Genomic DNA, 17735 nt, shown 5'->3' with positions numbered 1-17735 from the left:
TCAGGGTGGTCAGCCTGCCCTCCCCCCTCCTCGGTCCTCTCCTCCACTCCTCTCTTAAACTCCTCCCCCCTTCACACAGCTATACTTCAGGTATGTAAGTTTTAGTTCTATACCTACCCTCTCCTACCCTCTCTTCTCTCCTTGTCCCACTTCTCTCTCTCTCTCTCTCTCTCTGTCACTCTTAGTTCCTCAACAGTCACATCTGGCTTTTTCTTATTGTCTCTGTAAGGAGTTTGGAAACTAAAACTATAACACAGCGTTACGTCTTGATTGGGTTTAGCACGAAGAAGAAGGCGTGTTTTAGCTTAAACAGATCCAGATGCCGACCCCTTTAATCCCCCCTCAAACCCAGATCCAGACACGGGAATGTAGGGTAGTATAGCATGTGGTCGGTTTCACAGCTGCTAGCGCACACACTGCACAATGCCATTCTCATTCCCCCCTCCTTTTATAACCTGGATCGAGACTTGAAACTATAGTGAAATTCAGGGTGTGCAGCGTTTCACTGCTAGTGCCCAATGGCTTTCCCCCTACTCTATCTAGCCTGGAACCCAACTGAGTTCTTCCCTCTATTTACAGCGTTTCACTCTATGATAAAAACGACGCAATTCAATGTACATCTTTTCTACTCCTCATCTCAATCCTTACTTCTGATCAAACACATGCAACATCTTTCCGAGTTGCGTATGCCTATGAACTGCATACGTATTGGGAAATCAGTGACTAAACAGATCCATGGCCATAGATGTCTTGTGTTTGTAATGTAGGCTACAGTTCATTTAAATCTTCGCCAAACGACGGTGTAGAACATTTTGGCGTTTCAGCCTGTGCGTTTGCATTGATTGTGCTTAATTGAGCTGTCGCTGAAAAATCTAACTGAGATTGGAACAAATGATTTTCCTCTTTTTGTTTATGTAACGCAAGAGCGTAGCGGAGCAGATGCTTCCTGTTAGCAGTGTGTGTGACCTCTTCTGGGCAGTGGGTTAGAGAGATAGAGGCGGGGGGAGAAAGAGAGAGAGAGAAATGTACACACTCAAAGGTGAGAGACTGAACCACAGTGAGCTAGTGCACCATGTGTGATCATCACAGTATGCAAGTTCAATGTACACACTCAAAGGTGAGAGACTGAACCACAGTGAGCTAGTGCACCATGTGTGATCATCACAGTATGCAAGTTCCCTCTTAAATACATCACTCTAAATTAAAGGGCAATTCCATGCCGGCATAGTCCAGAAATACCTTTGATATCACATACAATATTGTTCTGGCAAATCTCACATGATAATGTAATTGGGAGAAAGGGTGTTTAACATGCTTTTTACATTTGTATCACACCCATTTGTTTTTTTAAATCGTGACGAAAGTGGACATTTTAGGTTCTTTTTAGTTCTAAAAATGAAAAACAAACACAGCTGCCACAAATGTAACGCCTGTTGGAGGGTCCATAGAGTGGGCCGTCAGCTATAGGTGTCACGGATCCCTCTGGAACTGTGTCATTATGCACACCTGGTCCCTAGTCCCATTGATTAGTAATTGTATAAGTGTGATATTTGTCCGTTGGTGCGTGTCAGTTCCTGTGCTGTGTGTTTTGGGCTTTCGTGCCCTTGTGGATTGCGCAGACGATTACGGGTCTCGTCCCGTGCATTAATCACTGTGCACTGGTGTTTTTTATTCAAGGTACTCCTCACTCTTTTGTTTTGGTTTCAACCCTGTGTTTTGTTACGTGTTTGTTTGGTCTTCGTCCCAGTGCCTTTACACGGCACGGCGTAATTTGGCCTGAGTAAAAAAAACTATTAGGTATTCCTGCGCCTGTCTCCCGAATCTGTTCATACCAGCGTGACAATAGGAAAGATAAAACTTGGACACGAGACAGGATATGGAACTACAACAGGACGTGACTTTATTCCAGGACATGCTACCACCATCAATTAGTCAATTAGTTAATGTGACACAGCTGAATTTATAGACACAGGTCTGGAATTAGTCATCAATGATGAACATCCAAATATCATCCTTACTCCTGTTAGACTATGATCTGTGAACCGTACATGGAACAGACAACATCTTGGTGTCATTATAGTCCTTATAGTGTGCTCTAAAATAGACAATATGTCTATATTCTGGAGAAATAACTCAAGTAGCCTTTTTAATTTTGCTTTTTTTTTAACAATAAACTCTTCAAACACATCACATTTACAGAGAGGGCTCTCTGTTACTTTTAAAGAAATTATCAATTTTATACATACATTTGAAGTCGGAAGTTTACATACAGTGGAGAGAACAAGTATTTGATACACTGCCGATTTTGCAGGTTGTCCTACTTACAAAGCATGTAGAGGTCTGTAAGTTTTATCACAGGTACACTTCAACTGTGAGATACAGAATCTAAAACAAAAATCCAGAAAATCACATTGTATGAATTTTAAGTAATTCATTTGCATTTTATTGCATGACATAAGTATTTGATACATCAGAGAAGCAGAACTTAATATTTGGTACAGAGATCATACGTTTCTTGTAGTTCTTGACCAGGTTTGCACACACTGCAGCAGGGATTTTGGCCCACTCCTCCATACCGACCTTTTCCAGATCCTTCAGGTTTCGGGGCTGTCGCTGGGCAATACGGACTTTCAGCTCCCTCCAAAGATTTTCTATTGGGTTCAGGTCTGGAGACTGGCTAGGCCACTCCAGGACCTTGAGATGCTTCTTATGGAGCCAATCCTTAGTTGCCCTGACTGTGTGTATCTGGTCGGTGTCATGCTGGAAGACCCAGTCATGACCCATCTTCAATGCTCTTACGGGGGGAAGGAGGTTGTTGGCCAAGATCTCACGATACATGGCCCCATCCATCCTCCCCTCAATACGGTGCAGTCGTCCTGTCCACTTTGCAGAAAAGCATCCCCAAAGAATGATGTTTCCACCTCCATGCTTCACGGTTGGGATGGTGTTCTTGGGGTTGTACTCATCCTTCTTCTTCCTCCAAACACGGCGAGTGGAATTTAGACCAAAAAGCTATTTTTGTCTCATCAGACCACATGACCTTCTCCTATTCCTCCTCTGGATCATCCAGATGGTCATTGGCAAACTACAGATGGGCCTGGACATGTGCTGTCTTGAGCAGGGGGACCTTGCGTGCGCTGCAGGATTTTAATCCATGACGGCGTAGTGTGTTACTAATGGTTTTCTTTGAGACTGTGGTTCCAGCTCTCTTCAGGTCATTGACCAGGTCCTGCCATGTAGTTCTGGGCTGATCCCTCACCTCCCTCATGATCATTGATGCCCCACGAGGTGAGATCTTGCATGGAGCCCCAGACTGAGGGTGATTGACTGTCATCTTGAACTTCTTCCATTTTCTAATAATTGCGCCAACAGTTGTTGCCTTTTCACCAAGCTGCTTGCCTATTGTCCTGTAGCCCATCCCAGCCTTGTGCAGGTCTACAATTTTATCCCTGATGTCCTTACACAGCTCTCTGGTCTTGGCCATTGTGGAGAGGTTGGAGTCTGTTTGATTGAGTGTGTGGACAGGTGTCTTTTATAACAAGTTCAAACAGGTGCAGTTAATACAGGTAATGAGTGGAGAACAGGAGGGCTTCTTAAAGAAAAACTAACAGGTCTGTGAGAGCCGGAATTCTTAGTGGTTGGTAGGTGATCAAATACTTATGTCATGCAATAAAATGCAAATTAATTACTTAATAAAAAATTAAAGACCTCTACATGCTTTGTAAGTAGGAAAACCTGCCAAATCTGCAGTGTATCAAATACTTGTTCTCCCCACTGTATACCTTAGCCAAATACATTTAAACTCAGTTTTTTCCCTGTCTTAGGTCAGTTAGGATAACCACTTTATTTTAAGAATGTGAAATGTCAGAATAATAGTAGAGAGAATGATTTATTTCAGCGTTTATTTCTTTCATCACATTCCCAGTGGGTCAGAATGTCACGGCTTTCGTTGTGGGAAGGAGGAGCGGACCATAATGCAGCGTGGTTGTTATTAATTTTATTTTAATAAAGAAACTATACACGATTAAACTAACAAAATAACAAACGTGCGAAAACTGAAAACAGCCCTATCTGGTGCAAAACACAGAGACAGGAACAATCACCCACCAACACACAGTGAAACCCAGGCTACATAAATATGGTTCCCAATCAGAGACAATGACTAACACCTGCCTCTGATTGAGAACCATATCAGGCCAGACATAGAAATAGACAAACAAGACATCCAACATAGAATGCCCACTCAGATCACACCCTGACCAACCAAAACATAGAAACATACAAAGTAAACTATGGTCAGGGTGTGACAGTACACCCCCCCCCAAGGTGCGGACTCCGGCCATAAAAACCTGAACCTATCGGGGAGGGTCTGGGTGGGCATCTGTCCGCGGTGGCGGCTCTGGTGCTGGACGTGGCCCCCACTTCACAGTAGTCTTCCTCCACCTTGTCCGCTTCCGTGACCTCCTAGCCAAAGCAACCCTACTAAATAACACGGGACAGAGGGGCAGCTCGGGACAGAGGGGCAGCTCGGGACAGAGGGGCAGCTCGGGACAGAGGGGCAGCTCGGGACAGAGGGGCAGCTCGGGACAGAGGGGCTCCTCAGACTCTGGCAGCAGCGCCGTACAGGCGGGAGACTCCGGCAGCAGCGCCGGACAGGCGGGAGACTCCGGCAGCAGCCCCGGACAGGCGGGAGACTCCGGGAGCAGCGCCGGACAGGCGGGAGACTCCGGGAGCAGCGCCGGACAGGCGGGAGACTCCGGGAGCAGAGGAGAGGAGGAAGGCTCTGGCAGATCCTGGCTGACTGGCGGATCTGGAAGAGTCTGGCTGACTGGCGGATCTGGAAGAGTCTGGTTGACTGGCAGATCTGGAAGAGTCTGGTTGACTGGCGGATCTGGAAGAGTCTGGCTGACTGGCGGATCTGGAAGAGTCTGGCTGACTGGCGGATCTGGAAGAGTCTGGCTGACTGGCGGATCTGGAAGAGTCTGGCTGACTGGCGGATCTGGAAGAGTCTGGCTGACTGGCGGATCTGGAAGAGTCTGGTTGACTGGCGGATCTGGAAGAGTCTGGCTGACTGGCGGATCTGGAAGAGTCTGGCTGACTGGCGGATCCTGGCAGACTGACGGCTCTGGGTGCTCCATGCTGACTGACAGCTCTGGCTGCTCCATGCTGACTGGCGTCCCTGGCTGCTCCATGCTGACTGGCGGCTCTGGCTGCTCCATGCTGACTGGCGGCTCTGGCTGCTCCATGCTGACTGGCGGCTCTGGCGGCTTCTTGCAGACTGACAGCTCTGGCGGCTTCATGCAGACTGGCAGCTCTGGCTGCTTCATGCAGACTGGCAGCTCTGGCTGCTTCATGCAGACTGGCAGCTCTGGCAGCTCCTTGCAGACTGGCAGCTCCTTGCAGACTGACAGCTCCTTGCAGACTGACAGCTCCTTGCAGACTGGCAGCTCCTTGCAGACTGGCAGCTCCTTGCAGACTGGCAGCTCCTTGCAGACTGGCAGCTCCTTGCAGACTGGCAGCTCTGGCTGCTCCATGCAGACTGACAGCTCTGGCTGTTCCATGCAGACTGACAGCTCTGGCTGTTCCATGCAGACTGACAGCTCTGGCCGCTCCATGCAGACTGGCAGCTCTGGCTGCGCTAAACGGACAGGAGACTCCGTGCGCAAGGCTGGTGCCATGTAAGCCGGCCCAAGGAGACACACTGGGGACCAGATGCGTAGAGCCGGCTTCATGGCATTTGGCTCGACGCTCAATCTAGCCTGGCCGATACGCGGAGCTGGAATAGAACGCACCGGGCTATGCACCCGCACTGGAGACACCGTGCACACCACAGCATAACACGGTGCCTGCCCGGTCTCTCTAGCCCCCCGGTAACCACAGGAAGTTGGCGTAGGTCTCCTACCTAGCGTCGCCATACTCCCTGTGAGCCCCCCCAAGAAATTTTTGGGGCTGACTCTCAGGCTTCCATCCGCGTCGCCGCACTGCCTCCTCATACCAGCGCCTCTCAGCTCTCACCGCCTCCAGTTCTTCCTTGGGGCGGCGATATTCTCCAGGCTGATCCCAGAGTCCTTCTCCGAATAATTCCTCCTCCCATGTCCATTCCTCCTTTTGTTGCTCCTTGGGGCGGCTACACTCCTCTGGTTTAGCCCAGGGTCCTCTCCCATAGAGGATTTCCTCCCAAGTCCAAAAGTCCTTTTTACGCTGCTCCTGATGCAGCCTTTGCTGTTGCCCGTTACCACGCCGCTTGGTCCTGTTGTGGTGGGTGATTCTGTCACGGCTTTCGTTGTGGGAAGGAGGAGCAGACCAAAATGCAGCGTGGTTGTTATTCATTTTATTTTAATAAAGAAACTATACACGATTAAACTAACAAAATAACAAACGTGCGAAAACCGAAAACAGCCCTATCTGGTGCAAAACACAGAGACAGGAACAATCACCCACCAACACACAGTGAAACCCAGGCTCCCTAAATATGGTTCCCAATCAGAGACAATGACTAACACCTGCCTCCGATTGAGAACCATATCAGGCCAGACATAGAAATAGACAAACAAGACATCCAACATAGAATGCCCACTCAGATCAGACCCTGACCAACCAAAACATAGAAACAATGGTCAGGGTGAGACACAGAAGTTTACATACACTCAATTACCATTTGGTAGCATTGCCTTGCAATTGTTTAACTTGGTTCAAACATTTTGGGTAGCCTTCCACAAGCTTCCCACAATAAGTTGGGTGAATTTTGGCCCATTCCTCCTGCCAGAGCTGGTGTAACTGAGTCAGGTTTGTAGGCCTCCTTGCTCGCACACGCTTTTTCAGTTCTGACCACACATTTTCAATAAGATTGAGATCAGGGCTTTGTAATTGCCACTCCAATACCTTGACTTTGTTGTCCTTAAGCCATTTTGCCTCAACTTTGGAAGTATGCTTGGGGTCATTGTCCATTTGGAAGACCCATTTGCGACCAAGCTTTAACTTGGCTGCGTTTGGAAGCTTTAACCTGACTGATGTTTTGAGATGTTGCTTCAATATATTCACATCACTTTTCTTCCTCATTCCTCATTTATTTTGTGAAGTGCACCAGTCCCTCCTGCAGCAAAGCACCCCCACAACATGATGCTGCCACCCCCGTGCATCACAGTTGGAATGGTGTTCTTCAGCTTGCAAGCCTCCCCCTTTTTCCTCCAAACATAATGATGGTAATTATGGCCAAACAGTTCTATTTTTGTTTCATCAGACTAGAGGACATTTCTCCAAAAAGTACGATCTTTGTCCCCATGTGCAGTTGCAAACCGTAGTCTGTATTCTTTATGGTGGTTTTGGAGCAGTGGCTTCTTCCTTGCTGAGAGGCGTTTCAGGTTATGTCGATATAGGACTTGTTTTACTGTGGATATAGATACTTTTGTACCTGTTTCCTCCAGCATCTTCACAAGGTCCTTTGCTGTTGTTCTGGGATCGATTTGCACTTTTCTCACCAAATATGTTCATCTCTAGGAGACAGAACGCGTCTCCTTCCTGAGCAGTATGACGGCTGCGTGGTCCCATGGTGTTTATACTTACGTACTATTGTTTGTACAGATGAACGTGGTACCTTCAGGCGTTTGGAAATTGCTCCCAAGGATGAACCAGACTTGCGGAGGTCCACCATTTTTTTCTGAGGTCTTGACTGATTTCTTTTGACTTTCCCATGATGTCAAGCAAAGAGGCACTGAGTTTGAAGGTAGGCCTTGAAATACAGGAACATCTCCAATTCACGCAAATTATGTCAATTAGCCAATCAGAAGCTTTGAAAGCTATGACATCATTTCCTGGAGTTTTCCAAGCTGTTTAAAGGCATAGTCAACTTAGTGTATGTAAACTTCTGACCCACTGGAATTGTGATACAGTGGGTTATAAATGAAATAATCTGTCTGTAAACAATTGTTGTAAAAATGTGTCATGCACAGAGTGAATGTCCTAACCGACTTGCCAAAACTATAGTTTGTTAACAAGAAATATGTGGCGTGGCTGACTCCAACCTAAGTTTATGTAAACTTCCGACTTCAACTATATATACTGTACGTTGACATTATAGGTCATTAACCAATCACAGTCCTTCTGTAGCATTGCACTTTCAGCAAATCACCATCAGAGGGAGTTCCCTTTAAATGCAATTTCCCATTCACCATGCTGGTGGTGCTCATAAAATGTATCAACACTTCTAAAGTTGCAGAGAGCTCACTCTGACAAACCAGGGGAAATTAGGAGACAGGAGAACATTAGTTATAACCCTTTTAGTTACATTGTACTTGTAATGTAACATTCTTTAACAACCATCTCTGTAATTAGTGTTGTTACAACGTACCCAGGAACAAGCAATTTAACCCATATGTAAAAAAAATAATAATAATAATCCCAGACATGCCACTATGAAAATATTCTGCCATTTGTAACCCTAACATGTAATACATATTGCTGTTACCCCAAAGCCCGAACACCCACATGCCAATACCTTTATATTGATACAATCAAGTACCAATACATCCATATCCTACCCTTAAATGCCCTATTTCTTACTTATTGCACCCGGTTCTTTTGCCAATACACCACATGCCTCTTACTTGCCTATCTCAGCCCTGTTACCCACTTCCCATAGGCCTGTATTCCTCAAGTCACCAACAGTAACCCTGTATCCAGCTATTCACTGTACACCTCAACCCTGTTATTTGCATATCTTAATCCCATGAGCTCTGACCTGTATATGCTAATCATTTCATAGATACACTCAGAGTACGGTGTTATAACACATGTGCCCCATCCTCATTTACCTTTTTCCTACCACAAACTTGTTGCCAGAAATTATTTGAATGGGCAAATATACGGTGAAATAGGTGAAATAAAATGATAATAAAAAAAATGTAAATCTGTACCCATTACCTGTAGGAACGTTGTGTATCCCTACACCCCATTACTCATATAAACCAGATAAATCCATGGGCATACTCATATTAGACAGGTCCACCCCAGTGCTCAAGCCTTCATAAAAACCAGGTCTAAACTTGTTTACACCTGCACATCTAACCCAATATAGATGTTTTTTTTGTTAACTGGTCTACTGCTATATGTCCTCCCAAATTGTCATAAAAATAGGTGTACTTCTGCATTTCAGCCCCAAAATTGATACAGCCCAGGTCTACACCTGTACTTCAGCTCCAATTTATCTACCTACAAAGTCTGCACCAGTGCTTGAACCCAATAAGTCATCTAATCCAGGTCTAAATGTGCCAAAGCCTGAATACCCATAAGATGTAAACCAGGACTACCACTGCACCTCAACTCCAGTAGTCCTATAAACCAGGTGTACAATACTAATATAAACTAGATCTACACCTGCATATATCAGCACAAATGATGATACAAACCAGGTTTACACCCGTGGTTATGTCTCAATACTCTGATAAACTAGGTCTACCCTTGTGACTATACAGAACAACTCACATAAACCAGGTCTATGATTGTGCAAGAGAGACTAAATAAACCTATTGAAATTAAATATTTGTTATTACACTAATTCAATGTACAGTCGTGGCCAAAAGTTTTGAGAATGACACAAATATTAATTTCCACAAAGTTTTCTGCTTCAGTGTCTAGATATTTTTGTCAGACGTTACTATGGAATACTGAAGTATAATTACAAGCATTTCATGAATGTCAAAGGCTTTTATTGACAATTACATTAAAGTTGACGCAAAGAGTCAATATTTGCAGTGTTGACCCTTCTTTTTCAAGACCACTGCAATCACACTGGCATGCTGTCAATTAACTTCTGGGCCACATCCTGACTGATGGCAGCCCATTCTTGCATAATCAATGCTTGGAGTTTGTCAGAATTTGTGGGGTTTTGTTTGTCCACCCACCTCTTGAGGATTGACCACAAGTTCTCATTGGGATTAAGGTCTGGGGAGATTCCTGGCAATGGACCAAAAATGTCAATGTTTTGTTCCCCGAGCCACTTAGTTATCACTTTTGCCTTATGGCAAGGTGCTCCATCATGCTGGAAAAGGCATTGTTTGTCACCAAACTGTTCCTGGATGGTTGGGAGAAGCTGCTCTCGGAGGATGTGTTGGTACCATTCTTTATTCATGGCTGTGTTCTTAGGCAAAATTGTGAGTGAACCCACTCCCTTGGCTGAGAAGCAACTCCACACATGAATGGTCTCAGGATGCTTTACTGTTGGCATGACACAGGACTGATGGTAGCACTCACATTGTCTTCTCCCGACAAGCTTTTTTCCGGATACCCCAAACAATCGGAAAGGGGATTCATCAGAGAAGATGACTTTACCCCAGTCCTCAGCAGTCCAATCCCTGTTTCTTTTGCAGAATATCAGTCTGTCCCTGATGTATTTCCTGGAGAGAAGTGGCTTCTTTGCTGTCCTTCTTGACACCAGGCCATCCTCCAAAAGGCTTCGCCTCACTGTGCATGCAGATGCACTCACACCTGCCTGCTGCCATTCCTGAGCAAGCTCTGTACTGGTGGTGCCCCGATCCCGCAGCTGAATCAACTTTAGGAGACGGTCCTGGTGCTTGGGTGCCCTGAAGCCTTCTTCACAACAATAGAACCCCTCTCCTTGAAGTTTTTGATGATCCGATAAATGGTTGATTTAGGTGAAATCTTATTGACAGCAATATCCTTGCCTGTGAAGCTCTCTTTGTGCAAAGCATTGATGACGGCACGTGTTTCCTTGCAGGTAACCATGGTTGACAGAGGAAAAACAATGATTCCAAGCACCATCCTCCTTTTGAAGCATCCAGTCTGTTGTTCCAACACAATAAGCATGACAGAGTGATCTCCAGCCTTGTCCTCATCAACACTCACACCTGTGGTCCTTTTGTGGAAAGGCTGAAATGCAGTGGAAATGTTTTTTTGTGGATTGTCACGTCCTGACCTTAGTTCCTTTTTTTATGTCTCTGTTTTAGTTTGGTCAGGGCGTGAGTTGAGGTGGGTATTCACTGTTTTTGTTCTAGGTTTTGTATTTCTGCTTTTGGCCTGGTATGGTTCCCAATCAGAGGCAGCTGTCAATCTGTCACGCCTTGGTCTTAGTATTTTGTGTTTTCGTTAATTAGTTGGTCAGGCCAGGGTGTGACATGGGTTTATGTTGTTGTATTTCGTATTGGGGTTTTGTAGTTATTGGGATTGCGGCTGAGTAGGGGTGTTGTTTAGGCTTGGCTGCCTGAGGCGGTTCTCAATCAGAGTCAGGTGATTCTCGTTGTCTCTGATTGGGAACCGTATTTAGGTAGCCTGGGTTTCACTTTGTATTTCGTGGGTGATTGTTCCTGTCTCTGTGTAGTGTTCACCAGATAGGCTGTAATTAGTTTTCACGGTCCGTTTGTTGTTTTGTATTTATTTAAGTTATTTCATGTATCGCTATCTTCTTCATTAAAGACATGAGTAACCACCACGCTGCATTTCGGTCCGACTCTCTTTCAACAAACGAAGAACGCCGTTACACAATCGTTGTCTCTGAATGAGAACCATACTTAGGTAGCCTGTGTTCCCACTATGATTTGTGGGTAGTTTTGTGTTTTGTGTATTCACCTGACAGAAGTGTTTCGTTTCTTCCTTTCACTTTGTTATTTTGTTTTGTGTGTTCAGTCTAATAAATTAACATGGACACTTACCACGCTGCATATTGGTCCGAATCTTCCTACTCCTCCTCAGACGACAAAGAGATTCGTTACAGGGATTCAGTTAATTTGCATGGCCAAGGGGGACTTTGCAATTAATTGCAATTCATCTGATCACTCTTCATAACATTCTGGAGTATATGCAAATTGCCATCATACAAACGGAGCCAGCAGACTTTGTCATTCTCAAAACTTTTGGCCACGACTGTACTGTATGGGTCTATACATGACCAATTCTCCCTAAAATATTACGTTTTAGAGTCAAAACCATTGATTTAAACATATGTAAAGGCTAAGGGATAGATTGAAATTTACATGATGGGTACCTGGAGGAAAATGGGGGAAGGTCATGCTTTTTCAATTTCAGTCCAGGGGAGTGTTAAGTATTTTTTAAATCAAGTCAGGGAAGGGTCATGTCATTTGTAATGGATGAAATGTAAATATTTATCAGTGTTTTAGAATGTGTTGCTTATTAGGCTATATAACTGTTAAGTTCAAATCAAGACTCGAATTGAAGGGGGTATGAGAGGGTAAGCCATAAGCCTACTTTTTATTAAAGAAAAGCACAGGCCTTTTTAGTTTAACATTTTGAAGAACATTAAACAGATCAGATTATATAAAGTGATCTATGCAGCACTTTGATGATGATTTATGCTAGAAACAAAAGACCGGGGAAGACTCCAAAGTATATGGGGATATCATTGTTTTGTTTCATTGACATTCAGAGGCCGAGCTACAACCTTCTTTAGCCGAGGAGACTGGAAAAATTGACTTTGCTTGGAAAGTAATCCAATTCTGTCACTATCAATTGATTAAGCCTTTCACGTTCTGTACAATAGAAGATGTTTAAACCCAGCCAGCTTTTAGGGTGACCTTCTCTCATTGGGTTAAGCCACGGAAGAATAGTAGCCAGCAGGTAAAGTTTATATTTTTCTGTGTCAGTAGGCCTACTCTGTCTGTGGTGGAAAGATAGGCCTAACTTTTGTTTGAAAGCACCATGCTCAGATTCCTAATGAAGTCTCAGGTTAAATTATTTGCGAAACAAGACACACTGATTTGGCAGTAAATAAATATGATAAGATGAACACCTAGACCTATCTCTCTGTCCATTCTTATCCTGTCATTTTGGTCATATTTGTGGTATTAAAAAATATTCTGCTAATATGTAAAATGATGTAGAGTTGCATGAAATGTTTAAAAGGCCATTTTTTTCTCTGGCCTGCAAACACAATGATAGATTCATGCAGTGCTTTTACTATAAAGATCTATCCACCTCTACTCTTGTCCACTGTAGTCTGCGAACCCACAACCTTCTAGCCTGCAGCCCTACGCACTATCAAAATTCCTGCTTTGCCATGTAATGTTTTCAAGATGAAGAAGAGGTTATGAAACTGTACTACTAAGGCTCTGGTCTTTTCAATAAGTGAGGGTAAACGGTAGACATGTTCTCTGCTATCCACTTTATGTTTAAAGTATTATTGTGGGTATATGGGAGGGTCACTTGTTTTTTTCAAGCGTTCAGGGAGGGTTTAGGTCAAATGTATTTTGCTTAAGGGAGGCCAACCATTTTTATTTTAAGGGGGTCCGATTTTCTCTGTGTAATCCTTATTATAAATAACATTCACTCCCTATTGGATAAGGGCAAAATCCTCTGTAAGATCATCTTGATCGAGTATATTCATAACCCAACTCAACTTCAATCTAATGAAAAAAGAATACATTTCCTATGATTAAATATACACTGAGTGTACAAAACATTAGGAACACCTAGCCTTTCCATGACAGACTAACCAGGAGAATCCAGGTGAAAGCTACAGTATGATCCCTTATTGATGTAACCTATTAAATTCACTTCAATCAGCATAGCTAAATGGGAGGAGACAGGTTAAACAAGGATTTTTAAACCTTAAGACAATTTAGACATGGATTGTGTACGTGTGCCATTCAGAGGAAGAATGGGCAAGACAAAGATTGTGCCTTTGAACAGGGTGTGGTAGTAGGTGGCATACGCACCGATTTGAGTGTGTCAAGAACTGCAACGCTGCTGGGTTTTGTCCTGTGTGCATCAAGAATGGTCTGCCACCCAAAAGACATCCAGCCAACTTGACACATTTGTGGGAAGCATTGGAGTCAACATGGGCCAGCATCCCTGTGGAATGCTTTCGACATGGAGTCCATGCCCTGACAAATTGAGGCCATCCTGATGGCAAAGGGGGGGGGGGGAGTTGTTCCTAATGTTTTGTACAGTCAGTGAATATAAAAAGTTAGAGCCACTGTATTTTACCATAAGTCATAAATGTGACTGCTAAGGAATTTTCATATACAGTCTAGTGGCGACGCGTCATTCAAAATTAGCTAATAAAGTCGCTTACAAACATGGTCTCTTTCTTGAGTCAAGCAGCTCCAAAATGCAGATGTTTCAGCCTAGCTCAGTGGAGGGGCAGCCGGCGGAATATACAGAGCGTAGGCGTTGGTAATATTCTCTAGTTGCGCTGTGATTGGCTCGGTGTTCTGTCACTCTCCAGAGATGTTCAATCGGGTTCAAGTCCAGGCTCTGGCTGGGCCACTAAAGGACATTCAGAGACTTATCCTGAAGATGGGTGTACTTCTGGAGGATTCTCCCATCTCCACAGAGGAACTATAGAGCTCTATCAGAGTGACCATCAGGTTCTTGGTCACCTCCCTGACCAAGGCCCTTCTCCCCCGATTGCTCAGTTTGTCCGGGTGGCCAGCTCTAGGAAGAGTCTTGGTGGTTCCAAACATCTTCCATTTTAAGAATGATAGGGGCCACTGTGTTCTTGGGGACCTTCAGTGCTGCAGAAATGTTTTGGTACCCTTCCCCAGATCTGTGCCTATACACAATCCTGTTGGAGCTCTACTGACAATTCCTTCGACCTCATGACTTGGTTTTTGGTCTGACATGCACTGTCAACCGTGGGACCATATATAGACAGGTGTGTGCCAAATCATGTCCAATCGATTGAATTTACCACAGTTTGACTCCAATCAAGTTGTAGAAACATCTCAAGGATGATCAATGGAAACAGGATGCACCTTAGCTCAATTTTAAAGTCTCATAGCAAAGGGTCTGTTTTTTTAATCCAATATAGAAGAAGGCCGTAACAAAAGGTGTAAAAAGTCAAGGGGTCTGAATGAATGCTTTCCGAATGTACTGTATATACAAAAGTATGTGGACAACCCTTCAAATTAGTGGATTTGGCTATTTCAGCCACACCTGTTGCTGACAGGTGTATAAAATCAAGCACAGGCATGCAGTCTCCATACACAAACATTGGCAGTAGAATGGCCCATACATCATAGGATAACACCTTTCCAACAAGTACTTTCGTCAAATTTCTATCATGCTAGAGCTGCCTCGGACAACTGTAAGTGCTGTTATTGTAAAGTGGAAACTTCTTGGAGCAACAACAGCTCAGCCGGGAAGTGGTAGGCCACACAAGGTCACAGAACGGGACCGCTGAGTGCTAAAGCGCATAGAGCGTAAAGATCGTCTGTCCTCGGTTGCAACACACACTACTGAGTTCCAAACTGCCTTTGGAAGCAATGGCAGCACAATAACTGTTCGTCTGGAACTTCATGAAATGGGTTTCCATGGCTGAGGAGCCGCACACAAGCCTAAGATCACCATGCACAATGCCAAGCATCGGCTGGAGTGGTGTAAAGATCGACACCATTGGACTCTGGAGCAGTGGAAATGCATTCACTGGAGTGATGAATCAGGCTTCACCCAGCAACACAAAACTCCCAAACAAGCTAAACGCCTTTTAGGGTCGCTTTGAGGAATATAACACTGTGTCTCGTTTTTCATTGTCTGAGAGTTCTTTAGGTGCCTTTTGGCAGACTCCAAGCGGTCTGTCATGTGCCTTTTACCATCTGGCCACTCTACTATAAAGGCCTGATTGGTGGAGTGCTGCAGAGATGAGCGTCTTTCCTCCACAGAGGGACTCTAGAGCTCTGTCATAGTGACCATCAGGTTCTTGGTCTGCTCCCTGATCAAGGCCCTTCTCCCCCGTTTTCTCAGTTTGGCCTTTCCAAATCATGTCCAATCAATTGAATTTACCACAGTTTGAATCCAATCAAGTTGTAGAAACTTCTCAAGGATGATCATGAAAACAGGATGCACCTTAGCTCACTTTCGAGTCTAATAGCAAAGGGTCTGAATACTTATGTAAATAAGTTATTTCTGTTTTAAATTATTTTTCTAAATTTGCAAAACATTCTAAAAATCTGTTTTAGAATAAGGCTGTAACGTAACAACATGTGGAAAAAGAATAAGGGGTCTGAATACTTTCCAAATGCACTGTACAATCACAAAGCCACCGGGATTATGCATTACCAGGACGTGACTCAGAGCATGAGCTGACCAGCTAGCAAGTGTCTTCATTGACATTTTCAACCTCTCCCTGCCCCAGACTGTAATACCTACATAGTCCCTGTGCCCAAAAATGCCAAGGTACATGCTTAGTTCCTTCCTCCACTCCCTGTTCACCCACGACTCTGTGGCTATGCACGACTCCAACACCATCATTGTTTGCCGACGACATGATGGTGGTAGGCCATGAGAAAGACAAAGGAGCTAATTGTAGACTACAGGAAGAGGGCAGAGCAAACCCCATTCACATCGACTGGACTTTGGTGGAGAAGGTTGAGAGCTTTAAGTTCCTTGGTGTCCAAATCATTAGGAACTATCATGGTCCAAACAAACCAACACAGCGTTGAAGACAACGCCTCTTCCCCCTCAGGAGGCTGAAAATATTTGGCATGGGTTCTCAGATCCTCAAAAAGATCTACAGCTGCACCATCAAGAGCATCATGTACCCACTGGACCCCACACTCACACATACTACACTGACACTCCAACACACACACTGATACACACATTCCTTCACACTCTTCACACATGCTGCTGCTCCTCTCATTGTTGGTTAATGGCTCGTAGGTAAGCATTTCACAGTAAGATCAACACCTGTTGTATTCGGCACATGCGACAAATAAAATTTGATGTGATTAGATTTTTTATTGAGAGAGCGCTGCAGGCAGAGCAGGGATCTGAGTGAGTGATAGGAGAGAAGCACCAGCACGCGTGCACTTCATGACATGCTGTGTGAAAAAAAATTGCCTAGTTTTCAGTGTTCGTGCTACCCGGGACCCTTGGGACGTCCACCCAAATAATAGATATGTTTTATTGTCACATACTCCAGATAGTACCGTTTTACGAAGCATGTTACAAATACAATTTGACTTGATGAGCTTGGCACCTTAAACATTGTAATGGGTGCTGGACAAAAGCTGTCATGGGATTACATCCTAACTTTATGTTGGTGGGTAAAGACTATGCACCAAGACAGTGGGTGTTTCTCAATATGCATAATACCGTGCTCCACACTCTAATTCTCCGAGTACGTTCTTGTGAGGACGAGAGTGTGGAGAACGCATAAAACATTACATTTGAGATTACATCACTCTCCCTAGCTACTGTATTACCTCACGCTGCACCTCCCCATTCACTGAACCTTCTTCCAGCTAGGACAATGGCAACAAAAGAGACTAAATAAGATATACACAAAGCAAACATTTTACTTCATAATTATCAGCTAGCTATATGTGAATTGAAATAATCTAGCTAGAAAGCTAGTTAAACAGGACAAAATGACCTAAGACGAATGTTACGCAAGGTAGATGCAACCAATTCTTTGTGGCTATCTAGTTACCTAACAGCAGTAGCTAGCCAGTTCACCTTATTGAATTACTATGGGCTTGCGATCTACACATACTACAGCGGGTATAGTAGGCAGGTTAACATGCCAAAATGAACACAGTATGTATTAACATATCAAGATAAAATATTGTAATCAGGCTACATATGAGATGTGAATGGGCAACATTTCATTCCAAAGTCAGTTTATTTTTCTCTCGCTTCAGCTCAAATAGTGGCCACCATTGATTTCAATACATTTTTCTTGTTTTTTACATGGTTGCATCATAGTTTTGTGCATACTTTCTGTTGAAGCTTGCATACTTTTATTTCCCTTTTGACCTACTGTT

At 44.2% G+C, this 17735-nt stretch overlaps 1 protein-coding gene across 1 annotated transcript in view; it reads left to right on the top strand.

Annotated features, from left to right (window-relative positions):
- The window catches only part of LOC135507936 (synaptosomal-associated protein 23-like), a 39474-nt gene continuing 21739 nt past the window's right edge, over positions 1-17735 (top strand). Inside the window, exon 1 of the mRNA XM_064927743.1 lies at positions 1-90. The gene's annotated coding sequence lies outside the window, so the exon portion shown is untranslated. The remainder of the gene's footprint in view (positions 91-17735) is intronic.

This window comes from Oncorhynchus masou, chromosome 21, assembly GCF_036934945.1.
Source record: "Oncorhynchus masou masou isolate Uvic2021 chromosome 21, UVic_Omas_1.1, whole genome shotgun sequence".
Lineage (NCBI taxonomy): Eukaryota > Metazoa > Chordata > Actinopteri > Salmoniformes > Salmonidae > Oncorhynchus > Oncorhynchus masou.
The sequence above is the reverse complement of the archived record's forward strand: the minus strand, read 5'-3'. Positions and strand labels throughout refer to the sequence as shown.